The sequence below is a fragment of the Elgaria multicarinata genome, chromosome 13 (assembly GCF_023053635.1).
Source record: "Elgaria multicarinata webbii isolate HBS135686 ecotype San Diego chromosome 13, rElgMul1.1.pri, whole genome shotgun sequence".
NCBI lineage: Eukaryota > Metazoa > Chordata > Lepidosauria > Squamata > Anguidae > Elgaria > Elgaria multicarinata.
This window is the reverse complement of record NC_086183.1, coordinates 1,286,957-1,309,021: the sequence shown is the minus strand read 5'-3', so window position 1 is coordinate 1,309,021 and position 22,065 is coordinate 1,286,957. Positions and strand designations below refer to the sequence as shown.

Below are 22,065 nucleotides of genomic sequence, written 5' to 3'. Positions count from 1 at the left end.
ATGAGCCCCGCCCCGTAGAGGCGATATCCGCCACCACTTCCGGTGGTTTCCCCACTGTCCCTCAAGGGGCTAGATCACAGCCTCACTGTAACCATAGAGACTTCCGGTTTCCTATTGAACGCAGCCAATATATAGGCTTATAGGGCACAATAGAGTTGTTTGTAGAGCGGCTTCCCTATTTTTGCAAATCAAGGTAGAAAAGCTTATTTTTAGCGTGTCTATGTTTTTGTTATTCTCTTCCTGCCTGTCTTTCACCCGGCAGGCATTCGAACGAAAGCCGGAAGTGGAGGCCTTGCCTTTTTTAAAAATTTAAACCTCTATGCTTCTCTTCGGCTCAGTCGGAAGGGCGGCGAAAGCACTACGATAACTCAGCGTCGCTCTTGTTGTCATTATTATGTGAGCGTTGGCTGCATAATCCGTTCAGCGAGGCTGGCTGAAAAACAATGGCCAAAGGTGGCAGCTGGAACGGAGGGCTGAGAAGCCCCCCTGTGTATCCTGCCCCTTGGATCCCACCTGGGTCCGCCGTGTTCCTTGGCTGCTGCCCCAGAAAGACTCTACATTGGGCGGGGCGGGCAGAGGTATGTGCTTTGAGACGGCGCAGCTTGGAACAAAGAGGCTCTGCTAAAGAATACAGTGAAATAAAATGGTTTTGTTATCAAGATACCTGGCGAGATAAAAAGCACAGATGGCTACACCTGGATGTAAGGCGGAGGAGGAGGAGGAGAGCTCAGGGTGCAGCATCCTCACAGCCACAATCCCTGGCATGCGTGCTCTGCAGGCCCATCTCCTGCAGCTTCAACTTGGAGGGAGGATGCAATCGCTAGTAAATTCGGGGGGCGGAGCAGAGGGCTGTATTAAGCACTGTTTCTTGTACATGGAGCCAATGTACTTGCATGCTAGAATAATTGGACCCACCAACTCACGTGAAGCTGCCGCTCAGACAGCCGCTGATTCAAAGCAGATGGTGTGAATTCATCAGCTATTTTATCAGCCAAGTGTATTTCCTCTGGAAATTCCCTCTGGAGCAGGGCTAGAGAGATGAGAAAGGAAGAGAGAACCAGGAATATGCATCCTTCTCTAGAAATAGCACAAGCCATTAGACGGGCTTTGCTAAGGTAGTCATAGGTGAAAATTTAACACATGCCAAAGACCAGAGGAATCTGTATAACGAACAAGTAGCAACAGTAAGAACAGACCACGGAACAACGGACTGGTTTAAGATTGGGAAAGGAGTACGGCAGGGCTGTATACTCTCACCTTACCTATTCAACTTGTATGCAGAACACATCATGCGACGTGCTGGGCTTGACGAATCCAAGGCTGGAGTTGAAAAAGTACTCTGAAAAAGTAAAAAAACACACACACAAAAAACCAGGTGTGGGAAGGAAAGGAACGGGGTCGATCCTCCCCCCTTTTTAAAATTTTATAATCTCTATCTGTGGAGCTCTGCAGATACATATAATTACAAATAAAAATGGGGGGAAGGAGCAAGGCAGCCAGAGGAGGATGCAAGAGGGACTGGGTGAGCCACCCACGTATCCTCCCTCTAGCTGCCCATTCCTCCCCACCCACCCCCATTTATTTTTATTATATGTATCTGCGGAGGTCTGCAGATAGAGATTATAAAATTTAAAAAAGGGGGAGGAACAGCCCCATTCCTCTCCTCCCCCCCCCCGTTTATTTTTAAACTTTTCTAGAGGCGTGGGGCCACCCATGGTGACCAATCAGGGGCGGCATGGACTCCACTGCCAAAAAAGTTGGGATAAGTGCCCGACTTTTTTGGACCAGAGTTTCCAAGGTTTGACCCTGGATGGCTTCGCAATGGCGGCTGCATCATGTAGATGACATGCTGCTACTGCGAAGCCACCCCAGGGCAAACCCGCCCAAGGACAGTATATTGTAATAGACTACACTTAATATTCTTCCAACACACATTGTTTTCCTAGGCTGCAATTCTATATCCAGTTACTTAGTAAGCCCCATTGAACTTGATGGGCCTTACTTATGAGTAGACATAGAGAGGATTGCACTGTTAAGGTCTCAGAATGCATTCTTTCTTTTGGCGTGCTTCAGGGGCCATGCTACCAGGAAAGCTGGGGTTGAAACTTCGGTTAGGACTAGGGATCCTACTTGGCCATGAAGCATGCTGGGTGACTTTGTGCTGGTCACTGGGCCAGTTCACGCATCATGACAGGCCACTGTGGGTGAATTAGCCCTTAAGGCACTGTGGGATGTGCCAACTGAGTGCCTTTTACCATCTTCAGTTGGTTCGCCAACTACGGCCACTCCTGGACAGGGATAGCTTGGCCATGGTGGTACAGGCATTGGTAACCTCAAGATTGGATTACTGCAATTCGCTCTATGTGGGGCTGCCCTTGAAGCTGCTCCGGAAGCTGGAGCTAGTGCAGAATACTGCAGCTCGGCTGTTGTCTGGAGTTGCCTCTTTCCAGCATGTAACTCCTCTGCTGAAGGAACTGCACTGGCTGCCTATTCGCTACCGGGCCAGGTTTAGGGTTCTTGTACTTGTGTACAAAGCTCTAAACAACTTGGGACCAGGATACCTGAGAGAGCGCCTTCTCCCTTACCAACCTGCCAGGTCACTGAGGTCATCCGAGGGCCTGCTCCTGGTGGTTCCACATAGATCCATCCTCCGATTGGAATCCACCAGGGGAAGAGCCTTCAGCGTGGTGGCGCCTCACCTGTGGAATTCCCTGCCTCTGGAGGTCAGGCAGGCGCCAACCTGGGTGGGGGTATTTAAAAAAGGAAATGTTAAAAGCACAGTTACAAACAATTCCAATAAGGAGAAAAGATAGAAGACAACAGAGGAAACCAATGTGGCTCCACAAAAAGCTTAGAGATGACCTGAAAACAAAAAAGGATATATATAGGAAGTGGAAGGAAGGCAAGGCTACAAAAGAAGAGTACAGACAGGTGGCACAGAAGTGCCGAAATGACGTCAGGAAGGCTAAAGCTGTGAATGAGCTAAAAGCAATAAAAAGGCTTTCTTCAGATACGTGAGTAGTAAAGGACAGAGGAAAGAAATGGTGGTTCAACTGCTTAATGAGGATGGCAAATTGATAACAGATGACAAAGAAAAGGCTGAAGTGCTCAATTCCTACTTTGCCTCAGTCTTCTCCCAAAAGCAGAAAAAGTGAAGCAGAAGTTGAGGGGGCAGGATTGCAGTTTGAGATTGATTTTAAAAAATGGTCAAAGAACATCTAATTTCCTTGAATGAGTTCAAATCTCCAGGGCCCGATGAACTGCATCCTAAAGTAATGAAGGAGCTAGCGGAAGAACTCTCAGAACCTTTGTCTATTATCTTTGCAAAATCACGGAAGACGGGTGAGGTGCCGGACGACTGGAGGAGGGCTAACATTGTCCCTATCGTCAAAAAGGGCAAAAAGGAGGAACCTGGGAACTACAGACTAGTCAGTCTGACATCCATCCCTGGGAAAATTTTGGAGCAGATCATAAAGTAGTCAATCTGTAAGCACCTTGAAAACAATGCAGTGATTAGAATCACAAAATCATAGACTAGCATGGGTCATGACAATCACGCACAAAATCATTGCCTCTCCTTTTGGGCACGTGTTGTGATAGGCGTCTGACTTCACACTGACTACTCCCCCTCCCTCCAGGTTAAGCTGAGGAAACTACAACTCCCAGCAGGCAGTGGGAACAGCGCATGCTCTGTGGGAGGGGGGAACACTCTCAGGCGCATCTGAACATGCTGGAATGGGCCCACCTCCTCTTTTGGTCGTGGCTGAGGCTGGGATTGGTGGCTGCCGCCAGCCGGGGTAGTTGGGCGGCTCCTGTGAAGCGTGTGTGTGTGTCAGGCTAGGTAGAGGCGTGCAAGGCAAGGGACCGGTTAAAAGGTGAGCAAGGGGAGAGGGGTGGTGGATGCGGCGCCTTGGTATGGAGAACAAGGGCCAAGGCTGTGCTCGCCGGGCGTGGGCATGCAAGGGCAGCGGGGTGCACTGCCAGCCAGGGCCGGGGCGGGTCTGCCTCTCTGCCCTCGCGCCTCTGGAGGCTGCTAGAGCAGGGTGGGATCAGCCGCTATGCTCTGCTCTCCCTCCCCCCACCCATTAAGCCTGTTAAGGTGACGGGGGTGGGGTGGGGCGGAGAGATTGGGCAGCACTGGCAAGGTTGCCAACTGACCAAACCGCCCTCGCCTGACTTGCTCCTGCACCTTTAATATTTCAGCTTGATCTACACTCAGTAGTAAGCCAAAGCTTTCATGGCATGGGGATAAAACCTTTGTGTGTGTGCAGAGAAAGGTGCTGTTAATTGGCACCCGAGGCAGGGTTTAGCTTTAAAAAAAGAAAAGAAAAAAGTTGTCTGTTAGAAAGGTGCTGGGGCCAATTTTCTCTGGAAATTGCATCATCCACCCTTGTCCCTGCAGTTCCTTGGGGAAATGCACTCTGCACCTGCTCAAGAAGCCTTTGGCTATTATGTTCTGTGTTCTAAGGATTTGCACTGGCATTGGAAGCTGATGTCTGAGCTGAGCGTTGAAAGACCCTTAAGGCAGTGGTTGTGCGAGGCTGTGGGACTTCGTGCCTCAAAGGAGAGGTGCCAGCGTTGGAGTCTTTGAAGCAATCATGCATGTTACAAGCTGGAAGACCCTACTCCTCAGCCCAGATATGTTTAGGCGGATTATGGAGAAAGGCACTCTGCACTAGTGCAGGGGCACTGGCCCTATTACTTAGTGGCAGTGGAACAATTCAAATCACTGGAAGGGGAAAAGGGACGGACCTACTTTTACATGGTAAAAGCCCTCCCTCAAACTGGGGGAGTTGTTCTGTGATTATATGATGTCCAGGGAGGGAATTCTCCATCACTTAATTTCAAGAATGAAAATGTGCCTCTAACACAAACTAGCTGTATCCCTCAAGAAACATTTTGCGAGAACGTGTGCATAACTTACAATTTAGTAACTTTGTTAATCAGCTGTTTTACCCACTTTTGAGATTTCACAACTTCGTATTAAATTTGTATTAAAACTGTTAGGGACAGACTGGCACAATAAGCAAGAATGTTGTTCAGTTTTGAACACTTTTTTCAAAAGAAAAAGAACCGCAGAACCTCTGCTCTGTGGGCCAAATGCGCACCTCCAGGCCATCCCATTCCAGACCTCCAGGGACTTCCAAGGCCACACCCCTTCATTGGCCCCAATCCAGGTCACCAGTATTATTTACTCCAACTGTAATTATTGATTGCTGCCAATGACTCACGCACATTTGGGAAGGAAAATGCCTGGATGCAAATATCTTCCTCCCCCCCTCCCCTTGCAACTGGACAAAATTAAGAGTCTCTTCTGTAGCTCCACCTACTTTTGGCTTTGGCCCCACCCACTGCTGGAAATTGTGGGGGGGGGACTCACAGACAGATTTTGACTGAGGTAACATGGTTCTTAGCAGGAAAAAGGCCTCCAACCCCACCTGCAGAACTCTGAAGGGCCAAATTGGTACCCCAAGTGAGCTGGATTTGGCCCTGGGCCTGAGATTCTCCATCCTGGATGTATGCAGTCCTGAGTACCCAGGACAGTTTTTCAATAGCGAATGGATGCAATTATGTATTGCATACCCATTCAGCTCAGGGATATATATTATTGTAAACATTAACAATTCCGAAGTTTGAATTTATTTTCAGGGGTGCGATTGTTTTTTCTGCAAATGTAGGTATTGGCAGCTACATGGACCTTCCAGATGTCACTTATCTCAAGACCATTTGCTGGGGAGCAGCAGCAGGGTAGGACACAGGGTGGTGGCTCTGAAGTGAATGGGGCAGTGAATCCGCTCCGGGTTTCGGGCAGAACTCTAAAGGAGTTATTCAAATACAATTGGGTAATATTTAGGAACTGAAATGGAGTGAAGAAAAAATCATACTCTGTATTAATATATAGATAAGTGAGCAGCTTGGTGTTACTTGTTGGTAAAGGAAATGCACTCTGCACAGGCTTAGGGGTACTCTTGTTTTACCTCTGCTGAGCTCTTGCTTTTTAACTGTAAGATGTATGTTTATCATTATGTTTTTGTCTCCTGTCTGTGGACAGATTTGTATTTTTGTGAAGGAGTCCCATCCTGCTGTTTTCTCATCACAATGAGGGGGTGAAATATTAGCAAGTTTGAGGTATTTGATACACTGGATTATCAGGGCTGCATTCTCACCAACAAAGTTCCCAATTTAAACCAGGTGTAGTTTATCCTGCATGCATTCAAACTTAAGAGAGAACAATGATATGTGTACTATCACAATAATAATACAGTGTTTTGTGGAATAAAACTCTGCTATGGCCTTAAAAAGGAATTTATTCCTATGTGCCTCAGTTGTGTTGCCCCCAAAATGGGCGTAATGGTACAACTGCGGTTGCTTTTGTATGGAAAAGAACAAAGAAAGAAGCCTCCCCACTGTATTGTGTTGGCTATTGAAGAGCCAGTTCTGCCGTGTATTCTTAACTAATGTGAGAAGGACTTTCCCCCTCCATTTTGCAAAAAGAAAAGCAGACAAAATAGGTTTTAAGTGGAATAGTTTGGCAAAAAAGTAAATAAATAAAATAAAAGGAAAGTGGGAAGTGAGACTGATGGAACAGATGAAGTAAGGAGAGATGAAGAGAATGAGGGGATGCGGTGAAAAAGGTGGCTCAGAATTTGAGAAAATCATGTAAGGATTGGAGAAGAGAAAAAGATGAGCCACCTGGATGCTCTAGTTTTTGATGGGTGGGTGCACGCACACACACACACACACACACACACACACACGTATTTATAATATATGTATATATAGAGTGTGTGTGTGTGTGTGTGTGTGTGTGTGTTTTCCCTGCTGGCTGTGCTGAAAATTCTTTGTTCCTAGGACTGGCTGGCTTCCCCCCTGGAGGGTTATGCTCTGCAAACCACATGGCTGAGAGGGAGAAGGGATTCTACTTGGGTCCTAATGCCCTCTGCTCAATAGGGTCACCTTGCATTAGTTCTGGATTCTCGCAGGAGGACGGCAGAGGGAAAAGTGGGATTCTTATGAAGTTCCTGCTTTCTTTTTCTCTGGAAGTATTCTGAAATCCTGACAGTTGGGTCTCCTGTTAAGAAGCCTAGATTCTTCACCTGTCCTTTAAATATATTTCCCAATTTCACTCAGAGATTTTAAGAACTAATATATGGGAAAAGCAATATAGTCCCAGTACAGAGACAGTAGTGGAGGTTGGTGGCTCTGATGTCAGTGGGGCAGTAAATCCGCTCCAGATTTCAGTCAGAACCAGTCAGAGTTTTAAAGGAGCTACCCAAGGTACGTAGCACCTTGGATAGCACCTTTAGAGTGTTCACTAAAACCCGGAACAGATTCCCCACCCCACTGACATCAGAGCCACCAGCCTCCACTGAAAGGCAGGCTACTTGAGTCACCACAAGATTAGTGGCATTTAGTTGGGATCCGCCCAACCTGTGGAGCATTTTGGCTAGAAGGGCCGAGCATCTTTGGGAAGGACTGTTTAGCTGTCATATTTTTATGATTATAACTGTCATATTTTTATGGACTGTCGTATTTTTATGATTATGTCATGTTTTTATGGACTGTCATATTTTTATGATTTTTAAGGACTGTCATATTTTTATGATTACAACAATTGGTTGTAATTACATCATCTCTACAGTTGGAAGTCTTGCCTAGGGGGATGTAAAGCCCCATGCTATCATTTGGGCAAAAAAATGTACAAAGGAAAGTCGAGGGGATGGTTTGGGGAAGAGATTGGCTGAGTTTTGCTTAATTAACCTAGCAAGTATAAAGGACTACAGGTATATTCTTAATCTCAGCCCTCGAGGCAGATGTCTCTCCCTGATGCATTGGCTGGGGCAAGGTCAGCACTTTCTAGTAAAATGATACATTGGTTCATACCTTGGCCCAGACCCAACCTGAAAACTCAGCATTGCCTCTCCCCAAGCCAAGGTCCACATGTTGTGTTAAGAGATGGTCTGTTAGTCAGGCTGCCCCCAGCTGCAGCTCAGGAGGAAAGAATACAGCAGTTGGTACTCCCCTCACCTCTACCCATTATGTCCCAGGTTCTGGGCATTTGGCCTGTGAAAGGACCTGGGATAGATACAATCATAGAATCATAGAATCACAGAGTTGGAAGGGGCCTACAAGGCCATCAAGTCCAACCCCCTGCTCAATGCAGGAATCCACCCTAAAGCATCCCTGACAGATGGTTCTTCAGCTGCCTCTTGAATGCCTCTAGTGTGGGAGAGCCCACAACCTCACCAGGCAACTGATTCCATTGTCGTACTGCTCTAACAGTCAGGAAGTTTTTCCTGATGTCCAGCTGGAATCTGGCTTCCTTTAACTTGAGCCCGTTATTCCGTGTCCTGCACTCTGGGAGGATCGAGAAGAGATCCTGGCCCTCCTCTGTGTGACAACCTTTTAAGTATTTGAAGAGTGCTATCATGTCTCCCCTCAATCTTCTCTTCTCCAGGCTAAACATGCCCAGTTCTTTCAGTCTCTCTTCATAGGGCTTTGTTTCCAGACCCCTGATCATCCTGGTTGCCCTCCTCTGAACACGCTCCAGAGGTGGGCAACCAGGATGATCAGGGGTCTGGAAACAAAGCCCTATGAAGAGAGATAGCCTACTTAGATGGTTATACTAGCCTGACGGCCAAGTGCAGACCCCATGATACTATGCTTCCTGCCCCATGTGTCAGAAGACACAGGGAAAGGGACACCAGGAAGGCCCCTGGGGCTGCTCCATATAGTTGGATCCCCATTTGCACAAGGGGTTCAGATAGAATAGGAAGGCCAGCCCAAGGACATACCCACATTCTGGTGAGAATGAATGTCACCACCCTAGCCAAGAATTGCCAGGGTTTTATTCCCAGCTAGGATTTCCAGAAGAAGTTCTTGCAGACCAAGGAACCAATTCAGTGAGTAAACTTTTGTATTACTAAAAATAAAGCAACTGAGACATTCTGTATCCCAGTCACAAACAGATGGGTTGGTGGAAAGATTTACTCAGGTCCTGAAATGTGTTAAAGAAGTTTGTCACTATGCAACTCCGCCAGTGACTTCTGTACTAGCTGCAGTTTGCAAAGTCCTGCAGGCTTCTACAAGCCTTTTGCTTTTTGAGTTTATTTGGGGCCAGCAACCCCAAATCATAAGAGAGCTGGGAGGAAGACTTTTGTAGCCCTGTTCATCTCTGAGTATATGTTGGAGTGACAACAACCACAATCGATGCCATTGTTGCTGTTCACCTAAGGAAATTTGTCCCATGCATGCCAGTAACAGAAAAGGTACTAAGATCTCTCCTTATGCTCCCATGAGTTCCAGCCTGGACAGAGGGTCCTCTTGCTTCCGCTGTTGTTCAACTCTAAATTGGTCACTCATTGGCAAAGGCCCCACAAGGTGCTGAGGTGGGCTGGTCTCATGGATTACAAGATGTGACTAACGGATAAAAGGAAAACTTGTCAAAATTGATCATGTGAATCTCCTAAAGCAATGGCGGGAAAGGGAAGCATTGTATGCTGAGGAGAAGGAAGATTATTCCTCTGGACCAGAGACCTGCCTGGAGGCCCCAGAGGAGCAATTGAGGTTGAACATTCAGTTAACCTGGCCCAGGAATGACAGGTAAGGGTTCCAGACAGACTTTTTGCAGACAACTTTTCTGCATTACCAAGCATACAAAATTGATCAGCAACAATATAGACACATTGCCAAATAAAGCAGTTCGAATTTCATCTCACCCTTGGCACCAATGTTTGGCTAAGACCATTAAAAGGGAACCTTGCACCACACTTAAGTTAGGGGTTATTGAGGAGTCCTGCAGCCCTTGGGGCAGCTAACCAGTGCTAGTGCCCAAAGATAATGGAAGCATCTGTTTCTGTATTGATTTCCAGCATATCAATGCTGTTTCTGAGTTTGACGCTGATTCTGTGCTCTGAATAGATAATTAATTAGAATAGTTAGCCATGCCAAGTAACTTAAAACCCTGGATCTGACCAAGGATTATTGGCAGACGTCCTTAACAGAGCTCTCAGTCTTTTTCAACCCAAGGGCCCGTTTGGGCTGTGAAGAAAGTTTCATGGGCGCTGTTACAAAATGGGTGCCTTAGAGGTGTGGCCAATCACAAAACTTACTGCTGCAAGAAACTGCACATTCACAGAAGAAATACTAGTGAGGCTGAAGGAACCTCAGTATAATGCAGAGGTTAGGTCTGAGCCCAAAAAAACAGAACCAGCACTTTGAACCCATGATTTTCTGCTCCAACAAAACACCCATTTCATAGAAAGTAAGCCAATTGATTTCTCTTAATGTTGTTCACTTAAATTTCTCTAAATGTTGTTTGTTCTAAATCAATGATCACCCACAAAACAATTTCCCCCAAACCCAGTATCTGCCCCCAAACAATTCCTGTCCAATTAGCAACCCCGTTTCTCTCTCCTCATGGCTGCTTGCTCCCCTTGATGGCTGCTCTATAGGGTTTTCTTGCTGCCATTTCTCCGTTCACAGCTACAGCATGGTATGGTTTGGTTTGGTTTCTAACTTCAGTCCTCTCCTCCTGGCTGCTCTGCTTTTCACCCCATTTCCCCCTTACTTACCTTTCTTTCCTCTGCATTGGCACAGCCCTTTATTGCTTCCTTCATATTCCCTTGGAGTCTTCTGGCATCTGTTTAGAATGCTGCTGGCCTTTCTCCTCCGAGTACAATGGCTGGGGGTGGTCTGAGTGGCCATGGGCAGTGCAGGGGCTAGCAAAGAGGAACTGGGACTTGCTCCCCCACTTTATGCTTCTCACCTTGCAGGATGCACCCTGGGGACCTTCTGCACTGGAGCCCCTGCTATAGGATTCTCACCTGTTCCACCTACTCACCTTTGGCTTTTGGTCAGTTGACGCTACTTTTGTCCACCCTGGGATCAAGAAAAGGAACTCTTTTCTAATCTCCCCAGGAGGGAGAAACTCTCTTTGCTTGTATAATGACCGTGGCTTCCCAGGGAAGTCAACTGGGGGTAAGAAAACATTGCTTTCTTTCTCACTTGAATAAGCTTCCACCTATTGCCAAGGTTTGGAACCTCTTTCAGCAGAAGGGAAGATTTCAATCATGGAGAAGCTCTTGGGGGCCACCTTGCAGGGGGTGCAGGGCAAAAGGGTTCCCCCCCCCCACAAATAACACCAGCATAGTTTAGCTCAAAGTTTAGCTCCTGCCAGTAATTAAGCATTAGGAGAGGCTTTTAGAATGGAGAAAAAACTGCACAAAAGCTAGAAAATCACCAAACGATTGGTGGTGGGGGGAGAGGTGGGGCCATGGGAAGAGGGCATGGCCATAAGGGCAACCCCAGAAGGCCAGATTGGGACCCCAGTGCTGAGATTCCACACACCTGGCCTATTGGGTTGAATATTTGGGGGAGGGGGCTGAGTTTGAGGAGCTGCACTCCCCAAAATCAATGACATCCCTCTGTTGAGTTCTGAAGTCAGCAGAATGTTATGCCAGCACCAGCAGTGGGGTCAGGGTTCAAGAGAATTTAGGGTTTGATGTAGGCCCATTCCCTGTCACAACCACGTCTCTGCCCTGTTTGGCTGCTCTCCTGGTGGAGTTACCTGGAAGTGTAGATCTGCCACTGTAGAATTGCACTAGTGTATTTTAACAATTGTGCCAGCGTGACATTGCACAATAGTGTAGCTGATTGTACATGTGTTAAGGCATCATCGTCTTTAGCTTCTGGTTTCCTGACTTTGTGGGGCTTGAGCCAACGTGAGATAGCTTTAACTCTGGTCTTAAGCAAGCAGGTATTTTAATCATTGCATTTCCCAAGTTTTTAAAAAGGAAAGTTATTATTAGTGCTCTGAAAAAACAAAAATATAAACTAAAAACACACTCTAACACAAGTCATTAACTGACTAGATGTGTACAAATGTATAGATACGTCCCTGTATGTTCAGAAAGGGTTGGTTCTGGAAAGGCCTGCCCCGGATTCCAGCAATACCCTTTCCCCTCCTATCCCCTCTATGAAGTGTTGAGAATGTCTCTCTCGGCCTTCAGAATGACCTCACTCTTGTCTCAGTTTGCTGCAACCCCTCCCTCACAGTCAGAATGCTGACAGGAACACTGGAATGCCTCTTAAAATAATGGAGTACTGGCAGCATTCTACTTTCAAAGAGAAATGGAGCAAAGCTTTGCCAGCAGCTGCTGCTGTAAGCTTTCATGGGGCAAAAAACCCTAAATAATGTTTGAACTGTTTTACCAAGAACAGCATTCTTGGTAAAAACATTATCTTAATTGGAGCAATTCTCCCCAAAAGTGACAGTTGAACCTTATCCATATGCCACCTTACTACCGTATTTCTTCAATTGTAAGACACCATCAATTGTAAGATGCACACTAATTTCAGTACCGTCAACAGAAAAAAAGCTTTGATTCTAAGAATAATAATCACACCAGCAATTCTAAGATGCACCCTGTTTTTAGAAATGTTTATATGGGAAAAAAGTGTGACTTCGAATTGAAGAAATACGGTAAATCATTTTTAATTTCATTCCACACCTTAACATAGTTATGAAACAGCATACAATTCATATTTATTAGGGTAATACCCAAGTATTTTACTCTCTTTTCTATCTTAAAACCTGTTTTTTCTGTCAGTGTTATTTGCTCTTGGGATTTCATATTTTTTGTTAACATCTTTGTCTTCTGTTTATTCACCCTAAAACCTGCTACTGCGCCGAATTCCTTCAATTTGTTCATCAAAATTTCAATTCCCTTTAAAGGGTCTTCCAAGGTAAATACTAAGTCATCTGCAAAGGCTCTCTACTTGTATGACTCTTTTTTGATCTTTACTCCTCCAATTCTTTCATCTTGCCTTATAACTCTGTTCAATACTCCCAACACCAGAATAAACAACAAAGGTGACAATGGGCAGGCCTTGTCTTGTTCCTCTTTGTATTTCACATTGTTTTGACAGATCTCCATTAATAATTATTTGTGCATTTTGTGAGGTATAAATTGATTTAACCCTTTTTATAAAATTTACTCCCAAACTCATTTCCTCCAAGATCTTAAATAAGAAATTCCAATTAAGATTATCGAATGCCTTCTCTGCATCCAGGAAAATCACTGCAGCTTGCTTTTCTGGGTGTTTTTCAAACATTGTCTCTCATCTGTCTTTTAGGTAAAAAGCCACTTTGATCCTCATGAATAATTTCTTGCAGAAATTTTTAAAGTCTTTCCGCCAATATCATTGTAAACAACTTGTAATCATTATTCAGTAATGATATTGGTCTATAATTTTTTGTCAAAGTCAAATCCTGTCCCTCTTTAGGTTTTAGAGTTATATATGCCGTCTTCCATGTCTCAAGTATAGTCCGATTATTCAGGATAGAGTTCATTATATTTTGTAAAGTTTGTAAAAGCTCCTTCTCAAAATTCTTATAATAAGAACCTGAAAGCCCATCTGGTCCCAGTGTTTTCCCTGGTTTAATTTTTCTTATTGCCTCTACCATTTCTCTTGATGTTATAGGTCCATTGATAATCTGTTTCTGTTCCTCCGTAATTTTAGGTAATTTTTGTTTTTCAATATATTCATCCATTCTTTCTGATAAAACATGTCTTTTATATAAATTTGTATAGTATTGATGAAAAATTCTTTGTATCGCCATACTATATTAGTTCAGTGTCACCCTCTTGTATTTTAACTATCATTTTCTTTTCTCTTTCTTTTCACAATTTATACGCCAACCATCTTTCTGGTTTACTTGCAAATTCAAAATTCCTTTGTTTCACGTTATTTAACTTTGTTTCTATTTGTCACTGTTAACATAGATAATTGTTGTAATATTTTAATTTGTTGGAGAGTAGTTGTCTTTCCAGGAGACTTCTTTAGTTCTTCTCTTTTAGAAAAATCTTTTTCAGAGTATTTTGTGGTTTTTCTTGCATTTTTCTCTTAAGCTGATTGTTTTGTTTCATACAGTATCCTCTAATAAAGTCTTTACTTGCGTCCCAAACCATTTTCAGATTTGTATCCTTATTTAGGTTCATCTCAAAAAATTCTTGTAATTTCCTTTTACAGTCTTCCATGATAGATTCATTCTGTAGTAAAGCTTAATTTAAACTCTATCTGAAAGTATTTACTTTTCTTTTGTAGACCGTAAGTAAAGGATTATGAATTGAAAAAGACTTCAGTAAAATCTCTATTTTATACACCCTTGTGACAAATGCTCTAGTTGCCAAAATCATATCTATTCTTGGAAAAGATTTATGCCTCTCCGAGAAATAAGTATATTCCTTTGAGTTGCTTCCCCCCCCCCCCTCCATGCATCCACCAGTCCCAGATTCTCCATCAAATCAAAAAAACTTATTGGGAGTTTGCCTTGATTGCTTCTACTATTTCCCCCCGAGGTTCTATCCATTTGAGGTAAAATCACTCCATTCCAGTCTCCCATCAAACACCAGCTGTCATAACACCAGCTGTTATACTTTCCATTAACCTTTTATAAAATTCAGCTTTAAAGTCATTAGCAGCATAAACTCCCAACACCATAGTTGTAACTCCATTTAAGTTGATTTTTACTCCTACAAATCGGCCTTGTTCATCAGACAATACTAATTCCGGCTTCAAATATGATTTAATATACAAGACAACTCAATTTTTCTTTTTTGTATTTGCTGAAATAAATTCTTCACCCAGATTTTTGTTAATCAGGTATTTTATATCTTTTTTCCTAATATGAGTTTCTTGTAGGCAAATAATATCTTGTTTTAGTTTTCTCAAATAGTGAAATATATTTTTTCTCTTTTGGGGTGTATTCACTCCATTAATATTCCATGTTAAGTATTTGTAATCCATATTCTGATTGATATTTAAAAAATTAGGTTAAACACCACTCAGTCCCTACCCGTGGCACCAAAAGTATCTTTTTCTCCCCGTTACATCTAATCCAAATCCTTTCTGAATTTTACCACAAAGTCTCTCGCTTTTTGTACTGAATTCAACTTGTTTTTTTATTGCTTTTCCACATTAATTAAACATACATCATTACAATAAAAGAAAACAACAACAACAACATACTACATACATGTTGAGTAAATGTTGAATACATATATATTGAGTAGATAGTAACTATAAAATATCATACCATAACATAATCATAATCATTCTTAACATATAAGTGCACCCCCCACCTCGGGATCTATTCCTGATTCCAAAATCTCATTCTTCTGCTGGCGGTTTCCCACTTCCCTTAGAAAACACAAATATTAGGAACTGTTTCCAAATTCCTTCACACTCATTTATTTTAGTTATACCTTTCCTCCACTTGATATTACAAGTCAATTTATCATTAATAGCTATATTCCAAACTTCTTTATACCATTCTTCAATAGTGTATTCCCCTTGAATCTTCCAGTTCCTAGCTACCATCAATCGTGCTGCAGTCAGCAAACTCGATATCAATTCTTTAATTTCTTTCCCACATTTTAAATCTTCAAATAGTGACAGTAATGCAATTTTTGGTGTTTGTTCTATCTTCAGTCCCACTATTTCTTCAATTTCCAAAAACACCATCTTCCATAATCTTTGTACATATTTGCATTCCCACCACATGTGTAAATACGTTCCTTTTTCCCCACAACCTCTCCAACAGTTTGCTGAATGCTGACTATTAATCTTATTCAATCTAATTGGGGTTAGGTACCACCTCCACAAAATTTTAAAATAGTTTTCTTTTATTCTCACTGACATACTTCTCAACACTCTTTGTTTCCAGAGTCCCTCCCAGCTCTGTCGTCCTATTTGTACCTTCAAGTCTGTCTCCCATACCAATTTTCCTGAGCTATCCACCAGCCCTTTCTCCAGCAATATTTTATATATTTCACTCATTAACCCTTTTAATACTGAACTTCCTCCCTTATTTTTTTCCTTACATTTTCCCCTTTTAACTATTAATTCCTCAAACTTCGTCATTTCTCTACAATCTCTATTTTCTCTAATCCACTTTTTATTCCACTGTTCTAATTGCCTATAATCTAACCAAGTTAATTTTTTCTCTTTTAAAACCTCTTCCATATCTTCTCTTGTTTTTATTTCTCTCAACCAATTCTTTAACTTCATTTTATTTTTCTCTATTAATATTTTACTTAATCTGCCCTTCAGTTCCTCTGGGAAATTCTTTAACATTATTACCGGTGACAAAGGGGAGCTGCTCGGAAGCAGCTCCCCTTTAAATTTACTCCAGGTTTCCCAGTGAGACCTCAGGAGCGGATTACCTATACTTTCAACCCATTTTCTCCCTCCTTCCCTAAAAAAAACATTTTCCAATCTCATCTCTACATTACTTGTGGTTTTATCCTCCATCCAATCTAAATCTCCTACTCCTATAATTGCTTCTACAATATGCCTTAATCTGTTTGCTACGTAATATAATTTTATATTTGGGAGACCCATTCCACCCTTCTTTTGACTTAAATACCAATTATTCTTATTTACCCTTGCTTTCTTATCTCCATTACAGTAATTGTTTATAATATTTTGCCAACTTTTTATCTCTAATTCTGAAATTTTTATTGGTAACATCCTAAACACAAAATTAATCTTTGCTAAAATCTTCATTTTTATTAATGCTATTCTTCCAAACCAGGATAAATTTAATCTTTTATATTTTTCCAATTTTACTAAAACCTCTTTTTTTAACTTAATTAAATTTTCCTTCTCTAAATTATCTATTTTTTTTGTAATTTTGATTCCCAAATAACTAATCTGTTCCTTAACTCTCATTTCTATTCCCTTCCATTCCCATTCCTTTTCTTCCTTTTTAGTATAATTAAACAAAATCATCTCTGATTTGGACCAGTTTATTCTTAATCCAGTAGCTTCTTCAAATTCTCTCAATTGTTGTTTAATTCTATATTGGATTCTTGATAGTTAATAGGGTATTATCCGCAAACATATTCAATTTTATTTTTTTTACAACACCAATTCCTTCTATCTCTCCATCATCTCTTAATGCATTCGCCAGTACTTCCATAACCATTACAAACAGGACCGGTGAGAGCGGACATCCTTGTCTTGTGCCTCTGGCTAGTCGTATCTTATCGGTGAGTCCGTCGTTTACCACCACTACGGCTGTATTTTGGGAATATAACTGTTCTATTATCATTTTAAATTCATTTCCAAATCCCATTTTATCTAAAATAATCTTTAGTGCCTGCCAGCTCACACAATCAAAAGCCTTAAAGATATCCAGTGCCAAAATTCCTGCCTTAATCTTAGATTTTTTTATTTCATGTATTGCATTTAAAACTCTTCCCACTAAATTGTGCATCTGTCTACCCGCCACAAATCCACATTGGTCTTCTCCTATATATTCCGATATAAATTTATTTAACCGTTTTGCCAAAATAGATGAAAAATATTTAGCATCTTGATATATTAGTGAAATAGGTCTATATGAATCAGGGACAGTCAAATCTTTATCTGGTTTTGGAATTAATATTATCAATGAATGTTCCCATGATTCTGGTATCTTCTCTCCTTGCAATATAGCGTTATAAAGTTTCAATAATTTCAGTTCCCTATGAAGACCTTATAATATTCTGATCCTAGACCATCTGCTCCCGGTGATTTATCCACTTTCAAATTATCTATTACTTCTTCAACTTCTCTTTGAGTTATTACCTTCTCCATTAGCTCTTTATGTTCTATTTTTATTCTCTTCTTTATATACCTTTCTATGTAATACTCCAACTTCTTTTTTTGGATATCTTTTCCCTTATATAGTTCTTGATAAAATTCCTGAATTTTTTTTTATTTTATCCTTCATTGTATGACAATAATTCCCTTGTTTATCCTTCAATGCTCCTATCCCATTTCTCGCTTTTTCCTTTTGTGTGAGTCTGGCAAGCAATCTAGAATTTCTATTACTGTTTTCAAAATACTCCGTTTTCATATAAATTATGTTTTTCTGAACCTGTTCTATATTTATATTCTCTAACTCCTTTTTCTTAGCTTGTATTTCTATTAATTTATATTTATTTTTACCCTGCCAATATTCTTCCTCCAAACTCCTAATCTCTTTCTCTAACTTCTCCTGCTCTGCATACTGTTTTCTTTTTAAATTACACATTTCTCTAATACAAATTCCTCTTGCTACAGCCTTCATGGTGTCCCAAACCACCGACCCTTCCGTTCCTCCCTTTTCATTAATTTCCCAGGACTCTGACAATTCCCTTTGAATTTTTTCTACCACTTTATTATATTTCAATATTTTTGTATTCATTTTCCACCTATACGCTTCTTTGTAATTCTTCTTAACTGTAAACTCTAAACTTAACAATGTGTGATCTGTTACCTTTATTACCCCCATTTCCATTTTACAAACCTTAGTTGCAAACTCTTTCGAGACAAATATATAGTCTATTCTAGAGTATGTATGATGAACTGGGGAATAATATGAGAACCCAGACTTTGCCCCATTAAGTAAACGCCAACAATCCACATAATCATTTTCTTTTACTAATTTATTCATTATAGTAATATTATTTCTCTTTTCAACATTAGTGGGGTTTGACCTGTCCCATCTATTATCCATAACCATATTAAAGTCCCCAGCTAAGATAACATACCCCTCTTTAAATTCTTCTATTTCTTTAAATAATTTTATAAAAAACTCTCTATGTCTCTCATTTGGGGCATAAACATTAACTAGAGTATATACTTTTCCTTCAATTTGGCCTTTTATCATAAGGTATCTACCACTATCATCCTTCTTTATAGTTTCTAATATAAATCCACTTTTTAAAAAAATCAAAGTAGCCACTCCATTTTTTTTGAAGTCCCCAATGACTTTTCATAATAAACTGACCACTTTGTCCTTATCTGATTTGCACTCTCGAACCCCTGATGTGTTTCTTGCAACATAATAATGTCAGATCCTTCTTTATTTAACATTTGTTCAATTCTCCTCCTTTTCATGACTGCCCCCAAACCTTTAACATTGAGTGTTGATACTTTTATTTTTTTATCCATAGTCACCCTTTTGGTATCTCTTCCGATCCCTTGTGCTCTGTAACTCAAATTCACATACATAAAAACACAAACACCATAAAAAAAACCTCAAATCCCTTACTCCAACCCATTCCTTCCCCCCCCCCCCAAATCCCCGTAAGTCTATCACTCCGGCCATCTACTTTAAGGGGGAGGGGGGGAGGCAGTGCTTCGCCTGGCTGGCAAGGTCTCTATATTTTAACAATTCTATCTACAATTATCTCATAATGCATTTATCAATTCTATTACATCCCAGATGCCCCAGCCTCACTTCCCTCCCCGCCTGTTTCAGTCAAACTAGTATCATCATACAGATCCAAGCTCTTCAGCAGCTCCTTGCCCTGATCCAAAGAGGTTACTCTGTGCTGCCTTTCACCATATGTAAATCTTAAGAATACAGGATAACCCCAAGCGTATTTTATTGCTTTTTTCACTAATATTTCCGTTATCAGCTTAACACTACGTCTCCAATTAAGTGTATGCTGACAAAGATCGTTGTAAATTTGCACTGTTTTGCCTTTATATTGTAGCAGGGCCATGGGTCTCAATTTCTTCATAACTTGCTCTTTCTTGTAGTAATTGCCAAATTTTACCAAAATGTCTCTAGTGGCTCCCTTGTAGTTTTGTCCCCCCCCACTCTATGAATTCTATCCAAATCACAATCCTCTATTTCCAAATCAGGCATCATATCTTTGCACCATTGCAGAATTATGTCTCTCAAATCTTCTTCTGGTGCTTGAATCAGATGTTTAATACAAATTGATGAACGACGATTGTAATCTTCTAATTGTATCAGCCTTAATTCATGGTCCTGGAATTGGACATTAGAGCTTTTTTCAAAAACATCCTGTCTTTTCTGCAGCAGATTTGCTCCTGCCTCCAAATTTTTTATGATCTTAACATTCTGAGCAATCTTATCAGCCAACACTGCCATTCGTTTACCTTATCTCTCAGCCTGTTGATTGATTTTTTTGAAAATATTTCAAAAAATATTTGAAATATTTTCATTATTTTCTACTATGAAGCTTTTGATTTCAGCCATGGTGGCTGGCTCCTTGTCAACTGGTGCCTTGCCACCTTCCGCCATTTTAGGGTCTGCCGCCGCTATCTCCGTCTCTCCCTGAACTTCTTCCGAAGCCAACTTCTCAAGGTCTTTTCCTTGACCAGGTAACTTTTGCAAATTCTGTTTTTTGTTTTTTTTTAATGTTCGACATAGGGCATAAATCTCTTTCTTAATGTCCCGGATTGATCATAGCAATCTCTCCTTCTTTGCCCGGGCTGCTTTTATCTCTGTAAGTCCCGGTAATTAACAACTCTTTCTTCTTCAGTAAGGAGTGAGATTCACCATAAATCAAGTCAACATTTGCTGGTAGAGACAACAGTAGCAAACAGTTGATTTTTAGTCTTACTCTCCACTCCAAATGCTGCTTTAAACTTCCCCACTCCTTACAAATCTCTTTCTTAATGTCCCGGATTAATCAACACCGTCTCTCCTTCGCCACCGGGCTATTTTTATCTCTCTGTAGTTCCCGGTGAAACAACTCTTTCTTCTCCCATAAGGAGTGAAATTCACCATAAATCAAGTCAGCGTTCGCTGTAAGAGCTTCTAATCATAACAAACTCACTCTCACTCCGAAACGCTGCTTTGCCAGCTGTAACTACGTCGATTTCCCCACTCCTTATATCATTTCAAGTTTCACAAATATTAACAACACCGACAGTTAGTATTCATAGTCCTTTTCCATCATATTCCTTTGTGATTTATGCCCTTATAAAAGAGATAATTGACTTTTCCGGCGTGGCCGGTTAGAACTTCAAGAAACTCTTACCAGCTCCATGGCCGCCAAGCTCCGCCCCCCACTGAATTCAACTTGAAACTCTGGTCTTTCAAGATAAAAATCACACCTTCTGGGATGTCCCATAAAAAAACAATCTTTTTTTTGTTTTAAAATTGCAGTCAAAAATGTGTAGTCCTTTCTCTTACATAATATTCTGTTGGGTATCTCCTTCAAAATAATTATCTCTTTGTCTTTCATTTTCATTTTGGTAGAATAATGTTGTTGGAGAATCTGGTCTCTTGTCTTCTTTCTAACAAACTGCACCACTACATCTCTTGCCACACCCTTCATCCTGGTGTATGTAGAGTTTATTCTATAAACCCTATCAATTTCAGTCACTAAATAATCCTCTTCAAGATCCAGCAATGCTGCCAATCTTTTGATAATTTCTTCTCTAATATCTCCCTCTGATTCTGGAATAGCCCTGAATCTCAAGCAGTATTCCTTCTCCCTTAATTCCATTAAAGCCAAATTTTCTAACTCCCTCTCCAGTGCTATATACATAACTGCAGTTTTATTTTCCAAAATTTCTACCTTATCAGTAACAACGTCGACCTCTGTAGCTATTTGTTTTATGGAATTATCCTTTTTTTTTATCTCCTCATATGTTTCCAAAAAATTTATATCCATTTCCCCCTGAAAGATTCCATCTTATTTCCAAGGTCATCCATTTTATTACTTAACTGGTCTAGCACCTTCTGCATCTGGTCAAAAGCAGCCATATTTCCTGTGGAAGTGGCTAATGAGCCTTTTCTAAGTTCCTTTGTATTCCTGGTATTAGGTATTTTTCCATTCCTTCACATCCCCATGGTAACCATGGCTGCAATCCAGTTCTTTGCTTATCAGTTGTTATGGTACTTGTTAAGTTCCAGGCAGAGAGAAAAGGAAAGAAAAATTAACTTTTCCCATGGCTGGCTGGTTTTACCTAGTAATTTTCTTTCAGACACACTTTCATCAAAAAAATAAAATAAAAAATACACCACTTAACAAACCTTTTTCTTCAAAATTATATATCTTTTTGCCCAAAGTTATCAAATCTGTGATTCCTTCCAATCGCTTCTATATTCCCCCTTATTCTTTGTATTCCAGAAAGAGGCGTTACTCCCAAAACTGACGTAAGAAGTTTTGTTTTTGCTGTAGTGAACATCTATGTTGTAGTCATTAGCCAATAAATTGTTCTTAGAAATGAGTGCTGATGGATCTAATTTCTTGTAAAGACTTC

General features: G+C 41.1%; 1 protein-coding gene across 1 annotated transcript in view; it reads left to right on the top strand.

Annotated features, from left to right (window-relative positions):
* The first annotated feature begins 9,230 nt into the window (after positions 1-9,230).
* ZBTB8B (zinc finger and BTB domain containing 8B) overlaps positions 9,231-22,065 on the top strand; it is a 29,033-nt gene continuing 16,198 nt past the window's right edge. The window contains exon 1 of the mRNA XM_063139733.1: positions 9,231-9,603. The gene's annotated coding sequence lies outside the window, so the exon portion shown is untranslated. The remainder of the gene's footprint in view (positions 9,604-22,065) is intronic.